The sequence below is a fragment of the Bidens hawaiensis genome, unplaced genomic scaffold (assembly GCF_021521415.1).
Source record: "Bidens hawaiensis isolate Kalapana, Puna unplaced genomic scaffold, B.hawaiensis_p1.1 tig00001382_1, whole genome shotgun sequence".
Taxonomy (NCBI): Eukaryota; Viridiplantae; Streptophyta; class Magnoliopsida; order Asterales; family Asteraceae; genus Bidens; species Bidens hawaiensis.
In genome coordinates, this window is record NW_027491078.1 from 927060 (window position 1) to 944430 (window position 17371).

The window sequence follows — 17371 nt, forward strand, 5'->3', positions numbered from 1 at the left end:
ATACCTGGCGAGGTAAAGACAAAAGATCTGACCAAGAATGCGACAGCTCACTGACAGCAGCGTGGCAGACAGCACGCCACTGCACTGTGACCAATAGCCGCCGCCTGCTCACCAACTCCTGCCAGAGCACGTGCCTAGCCTGCAGTTGGTAGAAGACGAAGAGTGCACGGCACGCCTGCTCTATGTCAGACGCTACCTGTCCACCACTCACAGGCAAGGCACGTGCATAGGTTACAGTTGGTAGCGTGTTGGGCCGGCTAAACCCCTTGGATACCCACCTTCGGCTATAAAAGACAGCAAATGGTATTATCATTTCATCATCTACTATCTCGTATAACTTACTTGATAACTGCTCTAATAGTATTCATATACTTTTATATTCAAAGAGCAATATAGACTGATTCTCACGCCGGAGGGTGGTCACAAGGAGGAACCCCCCCCTTCTCAGTGACGAGCTTACGGTGTCTGTTTTGCAGGTTCCCTGAAGTACAACTTACTCTGCTGGACCTAACCTTCGTGGGAAACATTACTTAGCCCCCAGATTACCTATAATCTGCCCGGGGTCACTTAGTGTTTCTTCATTGGCGCCATCCGTGCATAAAAGCTAGAACTACATCTTTCTCCAGTTTTTCAAAACTTCCAAGATGACTAGAGAAACTCCGGTAACCACAACCCCAGCCACTGGGGTAAACACCGGCAACACAATGTTTACAAACACTACCCCAGCCACCCAAGCTGGGGGAAGTGAAGTACATTTTACGAACACTACCCCAGTCACTCATGTAGGGGCAAGTGGAGTAAATATTCCACTGGGATTCACTGATGCCCAGCTGGAAAAACGAACTCGAGCCCCTCGCCAAACACTTGATCAAGTGAAGGCATGGGCCGAGGCACGTCAAAGAGAATTTCAGGCTGAGTTGGAAGAACGCTTGCGTTCAGTCCAACAAGCTGAGGAATTCGGTAGTACTCGCCAGCACCTCAACATGAGTAGTGAGTGCGAGTACTCAGACGACGAGAGGGAAGACTCCGACACCGACGCGAACCCTCGCCATAGGGCGAAAGGGAAGCGTAAGGAAACGGACCCCCAGCCAAAAAGGAATTTTGGGGAAGCATTCCAACCAGTCACGGAGAAAAGCTCGCGTGACTTCTCCAAGGCCTTTAGACCTACTGCCACAAACGCAGGAAGGTCAAAATTTGCTAGGGACATTGCAGAAGCAATCGCCCCGAGGAGTGCCAAACAAATGTCCAACATTGGCACATACGATGGTCTATCCGACCCAGATGACCATCTGAACAGGTTCATTGCGGGGGCAACCGTCAGTAACTGGACGGAGCCCACGTGGTGCTACATGTTCCAGATGACTCTGGTAGGAGCAGCCAGAGCATGGTTTGACCGTTTACCGGTCCACCACATTTATGACTGGGCAGACTTCCAGAACAAGTTCAGTCAACAGTTTAGTCAACAGAGGAAGCACACTGAGGAGCAGTGGACGATCCTCAACTGTGTGAGAGAAGAGGATGAATCCTTACTGGACTTCATCACCCGCTTCAACTCCAAGAAGCTGAGTCTGGGCAACGTCAGCGAAGACCTCGTTCGCGCCGCTTTCATTCAGGGCGCTGAGTACCCAGAACTTATCCGCACTTTGACGGGTAAAGACGGCATGCCATCCACATGGGATGCCATAATGACGGCAGCCAAGCGCTTTGCCGAAACGGAGAAACAGCTGGGAAGAGATCTCCCCCAGAATACAAACCTCTACACACAGAGGACAAGGGAGAACAATGTGAGAGCCGCCCGGCTAAACAAAAAGAGGCGGCAAGGTATTTGGCAGTCAAGGATTAACTTTGACACCCCCTCAAGCTCTCGCCCTCTGGTTGGCGGAAGGGACAACACGCACCCTTCCAACCGGAAGAACCGTTGGACGCCACTCACCAAGAGCGTCACGGAGATATTTGCCACGGAAAAACTGCCATGGCCAAAAGCCCCAGCGATCCGACAGAAACCCAATGCGGATCAAAGCAAGTCTTGTGACTTCCATGGGACAAAGGGCCACAGCACTGAGGAGTGCACATCCTTGAGGGACATCGTTGAGACATTCGTCAAGGATGGGAGGTTGCAACACCTCGTGGCATCTATCAAGAAAGGGGGAAGAAACGACAACAGGTACAGGGGTAACGGACGAAAGCCCGTCGACATCAGCATCAACATGGTCCATGGTAAGGTCAGAGGAAGAAAGAGACCGATGACCGAGCCATGCGCATGGAAGGAAGCAGAAGTGCGCTTCCCGCGAGTGCCGGGAGGCCCAAACAAAGAAGGCCCCATTGTCATTAAAAGCCAGCTGGGGCACTACATCACCTCCCGCACACTCGTTGACAATGGCGCATCGTCGACAGTGATGTACAGGCAGTTCTTCGACAAGCTCGACGATGAAGACAAGGAACGCCTGGAGACGGTCTACGCTTCAATGGAGGGGTTTGACGGCAGCATGAACACTCCCTTGGGCATCCTATCTTTCCCCGTCACTCTCACCGATGGGAATTATTCACGCACGGAGGATGTGGATTTTGTTGTAATGAAAAAACCACATCATACGTATGACATCCTATTCGGGAGAGACGGGATGGCAAGATTCAACGCCGTGGTATCCTCAGTCCACGGCATGATGGGATGGCCAACAACTGACGGCGTAGCGATGATCACGGGCATTCCCCAGGTATGCATCGCATCTGTCTCTTCTAAACCCAAACCGAAGATGGCCAAACAAACCATCACTGAACCTGAACAGTGGGCATTCAATGGGAAATATCCTGATCAGGCCGTTACCATTGGCCCGACAATTGTTGATCCAACACGCACCTTACTCAAGCGCTTACTGCAGCGAAACGCAGACATCTTCGCGTGGACACCAGCCGACATGACTGGTGTACCCCGGAGTAAGGCAGAGCATAAGCTCAAATGCGATCCGGCCATTACGCCGATCGTACAAAAGCGCAGAGTAATGGGGCCCGAGCAAACCAACGCGTGCAGAACCCAAGTCAAGGAACTCCTTGATGCGGGCATCGTGCGCGTTAGCAAATATCAAACGTGGGTTGCAAATCCCGTAATGGTACCGAAGAATAACAAACAATGGCGCATGTGCATAGATTTCAAAGATTTGAACAAAGCATGCCCCAAAGATTGTTATCCGTTACCAGAAATTGATCTCAAGGTGGATTCGGTGGCACCATTTCGCCTTAAATGCTTCTTGGATGCGTATAAGGGGTACCATCAAATCCACATGGCTGTAGATGACCAGGACAAAACCGCCTTTCGGACGCCCGATGGCACATTTTGTTATAAAATGATGCCATTCGGACTTAAGAACGCCGGGTCCACGTACCAACGACTAATGGACAAAGAGTTTCACGCCCAAATTGGGAGAAACTTGGAAGTCTATATGGATGATTTGGTCATCAAAAGCCCCGAGCCAGAGGCGATGTTGAAAGACATTGAGGAAACTTTCAACACGCTCAGAAAGATAAACATGAAGCTCAACCCGAGCAAGTGTTCATTTGGGGTGGAAGAAGGGAAGTTCTTGGGAGTCATTATTACTAAAGATGGCTTCAGAGCGAACCCTGAAAAAGTCGAAGCCATTGTCAAAATGGAATCACCTACCACCATAAAACAGGCTCAAACACTGAACGGACGACTAGTCGCGCTTAACCGCTTTTTGGCAAACCATGCGGATAGGTCGTTCCCATTTGTGTCAACACTAAGAAATTGTTTAAAGAAAACGCACTTCCGCTGGACACCAGAAGCGGAAGCAGCTTTCCAGGAGATTCGATCACGCCTGATCGAACTCCCAACACTCACAGCACCACAAGCGGGAGAGGAGTTAATCCTATACCTCTCCGCAACAGATAGAGCAACCGGGGCAGTCCTGCTTGTAGAACGAAAAGGCATCCAGATGCCAATCTATTATGTTAGCCGCGTGCTGGCTGACGCGGAAACCCGGTACTCTACCCTGGAAAAACTGGTCTTGGCACTTATACACGCTTCACGCAGGTTGAGACGATATTTCCAGGGTCACCCAATCACTATTCTCACCAACTTCAAACTCTCAAATGTTCTAGGCAAACCCGAGTTATCGGGACGCCTAGCCAAATGGGCAATTGAATTGGGAGAATATGCGATTCAATACAAGCCGAGACCAGCCATTAAAGGCCAGGTCCTGGCTGATTTTATTGCAGAAGTCCCCGCTGCGCGGGAGAAAGAGTGCCAGGAGGAGGTTCAACCCTCCCCAGCACACGAAATCGATGAGGTCTGGCGACTCTACACTGATGGAGCAGCTAGTAACGAGGGTTCAGGCGCAGGGTTAAAATTAACAAACCCAGCAGGCCAGGAATATACTTATGCTATTCGGCTGGATTTCCCAAGTACGAATAACGAAGCTGAATATGAAGCATTCCTGGCCGGATTGAGGATTGCGCGTAAAATGGGTGTAAAAAATTTGGAAGCCCATGTAGATTCCATGCTAGTGGCAAACCAGATAAACGGGACGTACACGGCTGTAAATGACACAATGGCCCTGTACCTCGCCCAGGCCAAAGCCATCATGTGCGATTTTAATGATTGTAAAGTGATACATGTCAAGCGCAGCGAAAACAAATCTGCGGATGCGTTAAGTAAGCTTGCATCACTGGCCTTCACCCACTTGGGAAAGGACATCCGCGTGGAACTCCTCGAAACACCATCAGTCCCGCACAAGGAAATTTGTGTCATCCAAACCGGTACAGAAACATGGATGACCCCAATAATAAAATACCTTGAAGCAGGAACGTTACCAGAGTCGAAGTCACAGGCAAGAAAACTACGCTGTAAAGCACTGAATTATCAGCTGGTCAATGACACCCTTTACAGACGTAACTTTCTTGGCCCATTGTTAAGATGCGTAGACAACCAAGATGCTGACTACCTCCTAAGGGAGGTTCACGAAGGCATCTGTGGAGTACACGCAGGTCCCCGCGCTGTGGTAGCCAAGCTAAACAACGCGGGATACTTCTGGCCGGGTATGCATATGGACGCGTTGGCATACATCAGAAAATGCAGATCTTGTCAGCTTTACGCACCCAACACGCATCGCCCGAAAAATGAACTTGTTCCTGTCACTTCCTCGTGGCCATTTCAGAAGTGGGCCATTGACGTGACAGGCCCATTTCCAACAGCAGCTGGGAATGTTCAGTTCCTAGTGGTAGCCATTGACTACTTCACCAAATGGATAGAAGCGAAACCTTTAGCCCAAACAACTGCAAAGCATATCAAAAAATTTATTTGGGAATTTATTATTTGTCGTTTTGGACTTCCACAGAATTTGGTAAGCGACAATGGCACCAACTTTGCTGACAAGAAGCTACAGCAGTGGCTGAAAGAACTTCAAATCACCCACACCTTTACCTCAGTGGCACACCCGCAAGGTAACGGTGAGGTAGAAAGAGCAAACAAGAGCATCGTCGAAGGCATCAAGAAAAGACTCTTGGAACACAGATCCGGCTGGGTGGACGAGCTTCCGCACGTCCTTTGGGCAAACAGAACGCTGAAGAAGACCAGCACGGGAGAAACCCCGTTCAGTCTCACTTATGGCACTGAAGCCATGATCCCAGTCGAAATCGGTTTACCCTCACCAAGGGTCTTAATCCAACCAGAAGACAATGATGCGGAAAGACGGTTAGACCTTATGCTAACCGAAGAGCGCAGAGACTTAGCCGCCGTGCGTGAAGAAAACTACAAACGACAAATGCAAAAGTACTACAACACGCGGGTAAAACTCTGCAACTTCAAGGAAGGAGACTACATACTGCGTAACAACGAGGCTTCGAACCAACAACGCCCAGGAAAGTTGGCCCCGATTTGGGAAGGGCCATACATTATCAAAGAAGTTCTGGGAAAGGGCGCGTACCGGCTCGAAAGGCTCGATGGCACTCCCATCCCTAGAACATGGAATGGAGCTCAATTACGCAAATGTTATATGTAGATCAATTCCAACTTGTAAAGAAAAGGCCTAGAGCCACTTCTAATGGAAATGATTCTCCTTTCATGATGTATTGATAGCTTGTAACCTATGAACTTCCCTTACGGGAAGAAGTAGTTGCGTGTGGAAGGCGGCAATACCCGCATAAACACAACGCCAAAATGTTAAAAAGTTCTAAGGAAAACCTACACGCAGGTCAGATGAAGGTAAAGTTTAGCCATCCTTGTAAGTGCAAGTGACGGTCTTACCCGCACAATCACGAACAAGGAAGCCAAACTTAACTTACCATCTACCACGTTAAAAGGTTAACTTATGAACACTTAAAAAAGGAGAAGAAAAACCTACACGCAGGTCAGATATAGGTCTAAAGTTAAAGCCATCCTACTAAGTGCAAGTGACGGTTACACCCGCACAATCACGAAAGAGGAAGCGAAAACTTTAGTCCATTATCAACCACGTTCAAAGGTTTAACTTAATGCCTTAGAAATTTCGAAAAGGAAACCTACACGCAGGTCAGATAGAGGGTAAAGATTAGCCATCCTACCAAGTGCAAGTGACGGTTTTACCCGCACAATCACGAAGGAGGAGGCGAAACTTTAACCCATCATCAACCACGTTCAAAGGTTCTTATTCTAAACACTTGGAAAATTGCTAAATCAAACTAAGTATGCAAGTCATAAGTTTATAAAGCAAGGAACCCAAGGAAGGAAATAACAATCTTATACGCAAAGAGATTAATATTTCACAATCAATTACAACAATGGCTGGGTAACTACCCGCCTAAAAGAAATCTATACAAAGCTAAGTCTATCCTAGCAGCGGGAAGGGATCTTCAGGATCAGGCTTCAGGGCCACCTCCGCTTGGGCCAGCACCATCAGAGCGCGGCTGCCCAAGGAAAGCCTTAAGGATGTTTAGCCCATCATCAGCAGCAGCAGCTTCATTCACCTTCTCCACCACTGGATGCGGGAAGGCAGCGTACTGGCTCACAGCTTGGTCATAAGCAGCTTCAGTGTTAACATTGAATAAAGGGAAGTTGGAGGGCGGAAAGCCTCTCTCAGCAAACCCTAGACCAAGCAGGAAGCCAGTCTTCTGCCCATCCTCATGAGAAGCGTTGAGGGCTGCGCTCATCGCATCGTCATAAGAGGTCTCTGAAAGGACCTGACGCACAACCTACAAAAGAATTAAAGTTAGAACATTTTCTAATTACGAGCAGAAAGCGTAAAGAAAAAGAGGATACCTGAGGCAACGCTTCTCGAAGCAGCCATTGGAGGGTAGCTTGACTTTCTTTGTAAGCACGTTCGGCTCCGCTTTTATCAAGGTTGGCAAGTTGAATTTCCTTGGCGGCAGCTTCTTCGACGCTTTGAAGTTTCCTCTCAGTGCGGTCAAGCACCCCCCTCTGGTCAAGGATCTCTTGCAGCTTCTTGGCATCTTCCATTGCCAAGGCGTCATGAGCATGTTGAAGAGCTTTTAATTTGCATTTAAGCTGCTCATTCTCTTCGCGAAGCGGCTCAGCAACAGCTTCAGCCTTGGCAGCCCTCTCAGTTGAGTTTCGCGCAGTCTCCTTAGCCAGCCGAAGCTGTTCATTCACAGCTTGGGCAGCCTTGGAGCGGGCCTCGAGTCGCGCCTGGACTTCAACCTCGAGGGCCTTGAATGCCTTCTCCTTCTCGGCTGCGGCAGCGGCCAACTGCCGGTTCTCCTCCCGAAGAGCCCGCGCTTCAGATACATCTTTGGCGCGAGCTGCTTTTAACTTGTCGTTTTCACGACAAAGCAGCTCGACGCGGGGCTGCGTTCGGGCCTGGAGAACCCGAAGCTCATTGGTTAGCCTACCCTCTTGGTAGCTAGCCATGGCTTCCCCCAACGCACCATGAGGAGCAGCGTGGCGAGCCCAGTCCACGCACTCCACAGGGGTGCGAAGGGTTGTTCCTCGGCGTATGTTCCATCTTGGAACATACACTTCATTGGAATCCGACACTGCAAAAGAAACAAAGGCAGTTAGGAAAAGATGACAAAAATATACAAAGAAAAAAGAACCCTACGTACCTGTAGGGTCAATAACAGGCCGATAGCCGCCAAACCCATCACCTGAACCTAAAGGAAATCCATCCAACAGGTCAGGCAGACGGGAAGGTGGCATAGATCGGCGGGAAACCCGGCGCGTACCTGATGGTCCGGCCGTCGGTGCCGTTGGCGCAGGTATAGTGGCAGCCGCCGTGGTAGCCATTGTTGGCGCCGACTGCTCAGCAACAGTAACCGCCGGCTCCGTGAAAGATGCTGTAAAAACTGCACTCACGGCCGGCGGAGACACCTTCGCAGCTGGAACAGCCTCAGGAAGGCTGGAACCAGCGGAAGCAAGCGTAGACGCTTGGGTCGACGCCTCGGGAAGGCTGACCGAGCCTACCGTCATTGGCGGGGGAATACTTACTCCAACTCCACCCTGGAATGCGTCAACATCCGCACCTGCACGAGCAAAAGTGTTAGAAAAATTTATTCGAAACAAATCTAGACAAGAATTATGGGGGTACTTACGGGGTCTCTTGAGCTTGAACGCACGGACGAGCGGGGGCGAACCCGATGGAGCCGGCCTCTTAACACCGGTAACCGTCGTCGTCGCTGCCTCCCCGGAGGTAACACCTGCAGCCTCCGGAACGGTGGTCTCTTCACCACCGGGCTTCCCCGCCACCTCTGCATTATCTGACTCCGAGTCAGATAGGACTACCGGGTCGGCCGTAGAGGCCACCTTCTCCTTGCCTTTCCCGACGGCAGCCTTTTTCTTCCGCACCAGCGGAGGACCTTCTGCGGATTCCTCAGAAGAAGAAATGTCATGAACTCCAGCAGCAGGCACAGCATTGAGAGGATCAGGGTAGAAGATAGGCTTACCTGGCCGTCGGTGGCTCAGGATCTCTTGGCCTGGCGGGTAAACCTCCACGAACCGACCCGCAGTCTGCTCTAAGATGGGCAACTCGTTCTCGTCCAGAGCACGAGTACCCATCCGCGCAGGACCATCTTCCTCCCGCGGATTCAGGAGCGATTGAAGATCGTTACCCTCTGAAATCAACAAGAAAGTTAGAAAAAATCGTAGTCAGCAAAAAGAAACAAGACATACCATAAGGGGTAGAGTTCGAACCATATTCAAGGACGATCGGAACCTTATCCGCATTCGCCGCCTTCCACACCCGGCTCATCCCCAGCATCACCATCGCCGACTCTGGAAAACGGAAAACCGGGGACTGGACCCGGGATATCTTCGCGAACCATTCCGCCTCCTCGTAGTTGATGGCGGGAAGGTTCGGAAGCGGCTGGCCATTCTTGAACTTCATGGCAATGGGGATGGCTCGAGCGGATATGAAGAAGAACTCTCTCCTCCATGAGCGAAGACTCCGCTCGGTGGCACAAATCTTTAAACCCTTGATACGGGTTGTAAGAGTGTACCACCCTTGGATGCACCTCCAAGTATAGAAGGTCATCAGGCGGTCAACGAGGGGCTCAAGGCCCAGTATCCGGCACACCCACTCAAAGTGCCGGACCTTGGCAATAGCCATGGGGTGCACCTCGGTCAAGTGCACACCGTGCCTCTCTAGGACACGGTACACAAACTTTGTCAACGGAAACCTAAGGTTCCCATAGACAAAGAATGCAGCATAAACCCCGATCTTGCCACTTGGGGCATCGTACACAGTATGGTGGGGCTCAGGAAACTCAGGCTCGAGAGACTCAAGCATGAACTTCCTGACGATATACTGGTACAGCTCGGCAGGAAGAGAACACTGGCATTCACCAGCAGTATTCTGGTCATCAGCATCGTGAGAAGACATGGTGGAAGAAGAGATTTCGGAATAATGCTTTACTGAAAAAGAAATTCGCCGGAAATTACTTGAGAAGAGGAGATGAAAGTGGAAAGTGTGAATTGCAAATAACCTTCTCCCCCTTTATATAGTAATCGCAATTAATGCGATGCATTTAATACGGAAGAAAGAGAAAGCAAAGGTGCAATGACACTATGACGCGTGGCAAAAACAAACTGGCAACAGCTGTCAAAAGGACGTGTGCCAGAGATTTCGCGGCCACGCGCCCGAAATCCCGTGCCCACGCGCCTGAAAAAGCAACTGGAATGACCACATAATGTCATGTCGCCATAACTTCTGGCACGTCCTGACACAGTCAGAAGAAACCGTCGCACGACGTTTGAGGTATTGGGTTGTTATCCATCCACCAACCCTTCAAATTTCAAAATTTAAAAATTTGAAGACTTAAGGTTCAAAAAATAAGCGGGAAAATACCCCTTGGCAAACAAGTAACCATAAGCCGGGTGTGGGTACAGTGTAAAGGCAAAACCCTTCACATACCTAACACCCGCAGGGAATTGAAGCCAAAATATTTGGCAACCAAGTAACCATAAGACGGGTGCGGGTACAGTGTAAAGGCAAAACCCTTCACATACCTAACACCCGCAGGGAATGGACGCCAGGAATACCTTGGAAGTAAAGTAACCGTAAGACGGGTGCGGGTACAGTGTAAAGGCAAAACCCTTCACATACCTAGCACCCGCTGAGAATTGAAACCAAGAAGGATCTTCTGGGCAATGCTTGCGGAAGCGGAAATAACATCCCCGCATAGCGGGAACATCGAGTACTACGTTGTTTGAGGCTCCAAGATGGAATTGGTGGTTTAAACATAATTGATCACTATGTTCAAAACCTACCAGAACCACAGGGAGAATCCGCACAACTAAGACTCAGTGCTCCTGACTTGCGAGGAGGTTACAGACCTACCCGCATCATACCCAAAGACCAAGCAGGAAACTCGGGAATTTCTGCAAGTGACAAGGACTTCCGCGGGAAGAACCCCCATGGAAAACCTTACAAAAACCCCTTTTCAAAACCCTTTGCTTAAGTCCAAAAGTTCACCTCACTTTATTAGACATTCATGAGAAGAACATTGGACTGGGGGGACTTGAAGAGGTAGGTCCCAGCAGGGCTCAGTTGGTCCCGCATGACTCACCTTGAACAGGGATGTCTGCGCAAAGACCATCTACTCCCGCAGGACCCACCATGCTCAGAGAAGCCTACGCGCAGTATGCAAGCTGCATACGCAGGGAAAAGCCTCCCAATGGTAAAGTAACCCGCCTGTTCCCGCAGTTGCGGATACAAGCCATCAGGGAAGGCTACCCGCACAGCATAGCTACACGCATAAGGCTTAACACTTACAAATATTCAGTGTCACCTGAAAGAATGAGCAAAGGCGGGAGGGGGAAAACTCCCGCCAAAATGGGCCAGTCCGTATGATGGAGGATCTTTTGCGTGATACCTGGCGAGGTAAAGACAAAAGATCTGACCAAGAATGCGACAGCTCACTGACAGCAGCGTGGCAGACAGCACGCCACTGCACTGTGACCAATAGCCGCCGCCTGCTCACCAACTCCTGCCAGAGCACGTGCCTAGCCTGCAGTTGGTAGAAGACGAAGAGTGCACGGCACGCCTGCTCTATGTCAGACGCTACCTGTCCACCACTCACAGGCAAGGCACGTGCATAGGTTACAGTTGGTAGCGTGTTGGGCCGGCTAAACCCCTTGGATACCCACCTTCGGCTATAAAAGACAGCAAATGGTATTATCATTTCATCATCTACTATCTCGTATAACTTACTTGATAACTGCTCTAATAGTATTCATATACTTTTATATTCAAAGAGCAATATAGACTGATTCTCACGCCGGAGGGTGGTCACAAGGAGGAACCCCCCCCCTTCTCAGTGACGAGCTTACGGTGTCTGTTTTGCAGGTTCCCTGAAGTACAACTTACTCTGCTGGACCTAACCTTCGTGGGAAACATTACTTAGCCCCCAGATTACCTATAATCTGCCCGGGGTCACTTAGTGTTTCTTCAGGGATGATTAGGTTGTCTACATGCATTAGCAGAAGAAATAGTTGGACTATACGGAGGCACGTACAGGACACGCATTTAAACATTTACTAATTCATTGAAGTTTTATGTATGTGTTTTACCACAAGTCCTATCCAAGCGCATGAGGTTGCAAAAATGGTTTTCTGGACTAGCATTTCTTCGAACTCGTGCATGCTCGCACGTCCTGCGGACACTAATGCAGCTCCAAAAACCTGGGCACGTGAGGCAGCTTTTTGCACTCGTTTTTTAGAGTACTAACTGATACATGCATTTCATAACTAATCAGCAATGATTATTATCAATGATCATTATTTTGTAATAATTATTATTTTCGTTTTTTAACTACTGCACTAATGACCATTATTCAGTATTATTACATATTAATGATCATTATTTACAGTTATGGGCTTATGGTTATAAAACCAGAAAGACATACCAAATACGCATCTCCCTCTAACTCTCTGCTGCAACATTGCTACGGTTTTTGTTTCTGGCAAGTGATCAAGTCTGGCAGTACGCTATTGCTACTTTGAACCGGGTTACCCTGGGAATATACCGCAACTCCGTTTAAGGGAATTGTGTTAAACACAAGCCCAGTTCACTGTTACCATTTCTTGTTTATTTGTTTCTTGTTTCAGCTTTTCATACAAGACTACTCACAAACTTAAAAGTATTATTAATTGTTCATGCATTTTCGTTTCAGAATGGAATCTTAGCCCATGAGCACTACCATTTCTGCGATCATGACTTCTGTTGTTGCTGTCACAACTAGTTTGGTTACACTACTGCCTAATACAATTACGTCTCAAGCTGAGAAGCCGAAAAAATTCACCGATGTGAATTTCAAACAGTGGCAGCAGAAGATGTTCTTTTATCTGACCTTGTTGAACCTAGCGAGGTTCTTGATTGAAATCGTTCCCCAAGTTAATGAAGCGGAAATGGATGCTCAATCAGTGAGAGCGGTTCAGGCTTGGAATCATTCAGATTTCTTATGCCGGAATTATGTTTTGTATGGTATAGTTGATGCACTCTACAATTTGTATTGCAAGGCCAAGCTTGTCAAAGAGCTTTGGGAGTCTTTGGACGGCAAATATAAAATAGAAGACTCTGGTACTAAGAATTTCGTGGTGTCTAAGTTCTTGGACTTTAAAATGATAGATTTCAAAAACTGTCATTAGCTAAGTCCAAGAGTTGCAAGTTATTCTTCATGATATTCATGCAGAAGGAATGCCGCTCAACGAGACATTCCAAGTTGCTGCTCTGATTGAAAAGCTACCACCAAGTTGGGTTGATTTCAAGAGCTATCTCAAGCATAAGCAAAAGTACATGACCATTAAAGATCTTATTTTTCGTCTTCGTATTGAAGAAGATAACAAAATTCCAATAAAAAGGATTGATGGTCCTGGAAGAGCAAAGGCCAATGTTGTTGAACATGGCCAATCTTCAAGGGGTAATAAGAACAATGGAAAGGATGGAAAGAAGAGTCATGGAAAAGGGCTCCAACCTTGGTCCTATGGGGGGTGGGAGTTGGGAAAATGAAGTTCCAAGGAACTTGTTACAATTTTAGAAAGCAAGGCCATAGGGCCAACGAATGCAAGCTTCCAAAGAAAGAAAATGCTCAACAAGTGAACATGGTTCGTGAGATTGATAACCTTGTTGATGTGGTCACGGACCTCTCGATTATGGTTACCGAAGTTAACTTGGTTGGGAAAAAATAACATGGATAGGTGGGTCGATACGGGGGCTAACCGTCAAGTGTGTTTTAACAAAAGTCTCTTTAGCACTTTCAAGTAGGTGACTAATGGAGAAAAGGTTTTTTACGAGAAACTCCACCACGACCGAAGTCAAAGGCGAGGGCAATGTTGTAAAACACATCTTAAAGTTGAGCCCCATTTTGTATTGAGTTAATTAATATCATGTCATATTAATAATGCCTCTCTCTAGCCGTGTCACATCGGTGGAAACTTCGCCAACTCAATGTTAATATAACTACAAAATAAATGGGTATCTGAGACAGAAAAATTAGTCTCTAATACTTCCTAATCAGTTTCTAACGGTTAACGGGGACTAATTTGTTAGTCCCTAGCCAGTAACGGATGCCTAGTCCTAAATAGTGGTTTTAGTAACTAAAAATCAGTCTCCGTTGTATGGCACCAACAAGAACTAACAATCAGTTTTTGATACTTAAAAATTCAGTCCTCAATTTGTCACCCGGTACCACATCGTTTCAGTCTCTAAAATATTTTTTCAATGACTGCAAATCAGCCTCGAATACTATGATAATTTAGTCTCTAATACATAACTTTAGGGACTAAAATCCAGTCCTTTAAACAAAGCTATGTTGTCTCTAATACGTTTAATTTGGTTCCCGATCACATATCAAATCAGTCACTAATTAGATATCAAAACTCAAAACTTGACTCCAATACTATGTCGTTTCAGCCCTTAATGTGTTTCATTTAAGGACTGAAAAATAATCTCAAATACAACGTTAGTTATTGAACTTATTGTAGTCCCGATTATGTTTTAAAGACTAAAAAATCAGTCTTTTAAAACATTCTTTGTAGTATCTGATGTATACATTTAGAGTATGAAATTCAATATATGAAAATCAGTCCATAATTAACTAAATTTTTAGAATCACAAAATATCCAAACCTTACAAACATAAAAGTATCATTAAGGACCAAAAATGGTAGAATAATATACAATGTAAGCTCAGCAGTTATTCTCTGTAAGCTAAATAACACAGAGAACAAAAATACAATATTATTTCTATTAGCCCTATTTGAAGAAATTTATAAAATTGAAGGTTCATTTCCTTAACCACCATTGCAGTAGCAATATCCTCACCAAATATCAGAATGATTCCTTCCGTAAATTTAAACTTTCTTTAATGGTAGCTAGTTTCCAGGGGACAGAGATAGAACTCATATCCTGCAACATAATAACAACTAAGAGAAATTAAAAGCTATAAATATAACAAAACATAAGTAAGTTACATATGATTAAACTTACAAGTAATATCCTACCCCCAAAAAACAATTCCACTATAAACTTCTATTGCAGTTTTAAAAGATTCGATAATTTGAAAACTACATAGTATTTTGAGAGCTGCTAACATATCGGACCAAAAGCCAACTAAAACAAACCAAATGGCAAACAAATCAATAAAGTTTGAATACTAACCTTGATATGTGCATCAAATTAGAGTAATGTGAGATCATTGTCAGTGTAGATGCCCAACCAATTATGTTTTATTGGCTTAGCTATGTTCATTGTCACATTATAGTAACTGCACGTAGAAGTAGAATTCATGCCTTTTAACACATGTATATAATTGCATTTGTACCAACAAAGCCAAATTCCAAACAATTTACAAAAATGATGCATAATTCTACAAGTGTACAAAAAGAAACCAATAAATAAGATACAAGTTGACATGGGAAAAATGGTCCTAGAGTAGAATTATCAAGCAATCCCAAACACATTTTCATTTTAATGTAACAGTAGTTTAGACAATATTTTAGCTAGCAGTTTAGAGGCAGTATAACTATTTTTCCTAAAATGATAACAATATAAGGGTGCAACTGACTCAACTCCGAGCTTAAAATAGTTATGCAGCAATCTTAAAACTTTTATACAACAGTTTTGGGCTACAAAACTACCACACAACAAAAAACCAAATCATCCAATGAAGACCAATTGTGCAATAATTATACAATATCCTTGCTTATAGACAACATACAATCACAAAAATATATGATGCAACCTTAACCTATCGTCCTTGCCCATTTCCAGTGACTTAATTGCATTATTATAAGATGAATCGGCTAAACTAATTCATTTCGTCTTTTTATTGCTAAATATAAATAATCAGTAGTTGTTTATTATACAATTTCAATTTTATGTGTGCCTTTTTAAGATCCAATAAGTGACAACAAGACCAAATTAGTGAGCATCAAACCTTCAACAAATATAATCTAACATATGCAAAAATAACTAAAATTTTTAACAACCACGGTCATCCCCGAGTCTCCACGTTCCCGTTGCAGCCACCGCAAACCCTAGTATCGTAGCCACTATCGTCTCCGCATCCACAACAAACGCTCTTCGCTTACTCTCTGTAATCTCGTCGTATTTTGATAGCAATTAACACGCGGTTGTGAAGGATCGAAGACGTAACTTGGTTCCGGTAATCTTTTTGCGAGATGGAGATGTCTGACGGTCACAAGGCAGGACCATGATGTTAGCACAGGTAAGAAAGTAGATGAAGGGAGCTGATTTGAGTTGTGTTGATTTAGCCATTTAGGTTAGGTATGCCCGAGTTCAAATTTTCAGCCATTTTGGAAAATATACAAGCGGAGGGAAATTAATGTTTTTAAAAATCATACATAAATTATCTTTTTTGTGGAATTAATAATATCGTTAATTTTAATGAACATAAAATACTTTCATATATAATCAAACATAAAAGATTACAAAAAGTAAAGTTTTAGTGTGAAAGTCTCTGAGGGTAAAGAGTTTCTAGGCGAGCTGATTGGAGACATAAATCGACCAGGTATTTTTGGTACCAGGTTAGGTAAAAAAAATAGACAAATAGATTGGTCGAAATAGCGTAAATTTTTGTTCATGTAGTTTCCTTCTTAGTTTTTTTTGGTGGCTTCTCCCCGTTTGTGGAGGTAGCCGTTATGGTGTGGGGGTTTTTTATTTATAAAAGTTACAATTTCGAAAAAATAAAGTTGTAGTGTGTCGTCACCATATTTGACTATAATCGACCAATACTGCTCTTTTCATTTTCTCATTTCAATAATGACACTAAAAATTGCAATTCTCTTTATCTTATTTTCAATTAAATAATATTTTTTATACCTTTATCATTATGTTCTATCTCTTAATCCACTCACAACCACTTTAAAAAAATATTGAAAAATTAATAAGGGTGAATAGTGTCTTACCAAATATACAGATGAAAAGTGACATTTTATTTTTCATCCGCTAAGAACCACTTCTTATAATATGCATAACTCACTAAGTAATATATGGAAAGGCTACTGTGAATGCTCTGACTAACATATAAAATTGCCCTAGGTAACTAATGTTTATCCTTTTAACCCTAACCGATCATCATTAGCCAATGTTGATTACGATTGATAACCACCGACCAATATTGATCATTAGCCAGTACTCTTTCTAATTACCCATTATTCACCAATATTGATCCCAGCTACTGACTATCACTGATAAACATTTACTCTAACTGACAAACACTGATCTTAGTTACCAATGTTAACTCTAACTAATCTTCAGTGACCAACATCGACCTTAATTCACCATTATTGGCACATAACTAACTATTATCTACCAATACTAACCTTGACTAGACCTCGTTGACTAATATTGAACTTAACTAGACAATAGTGGCCTAAATTAACTAATTAATATTGGTCTAATTTCCAGATA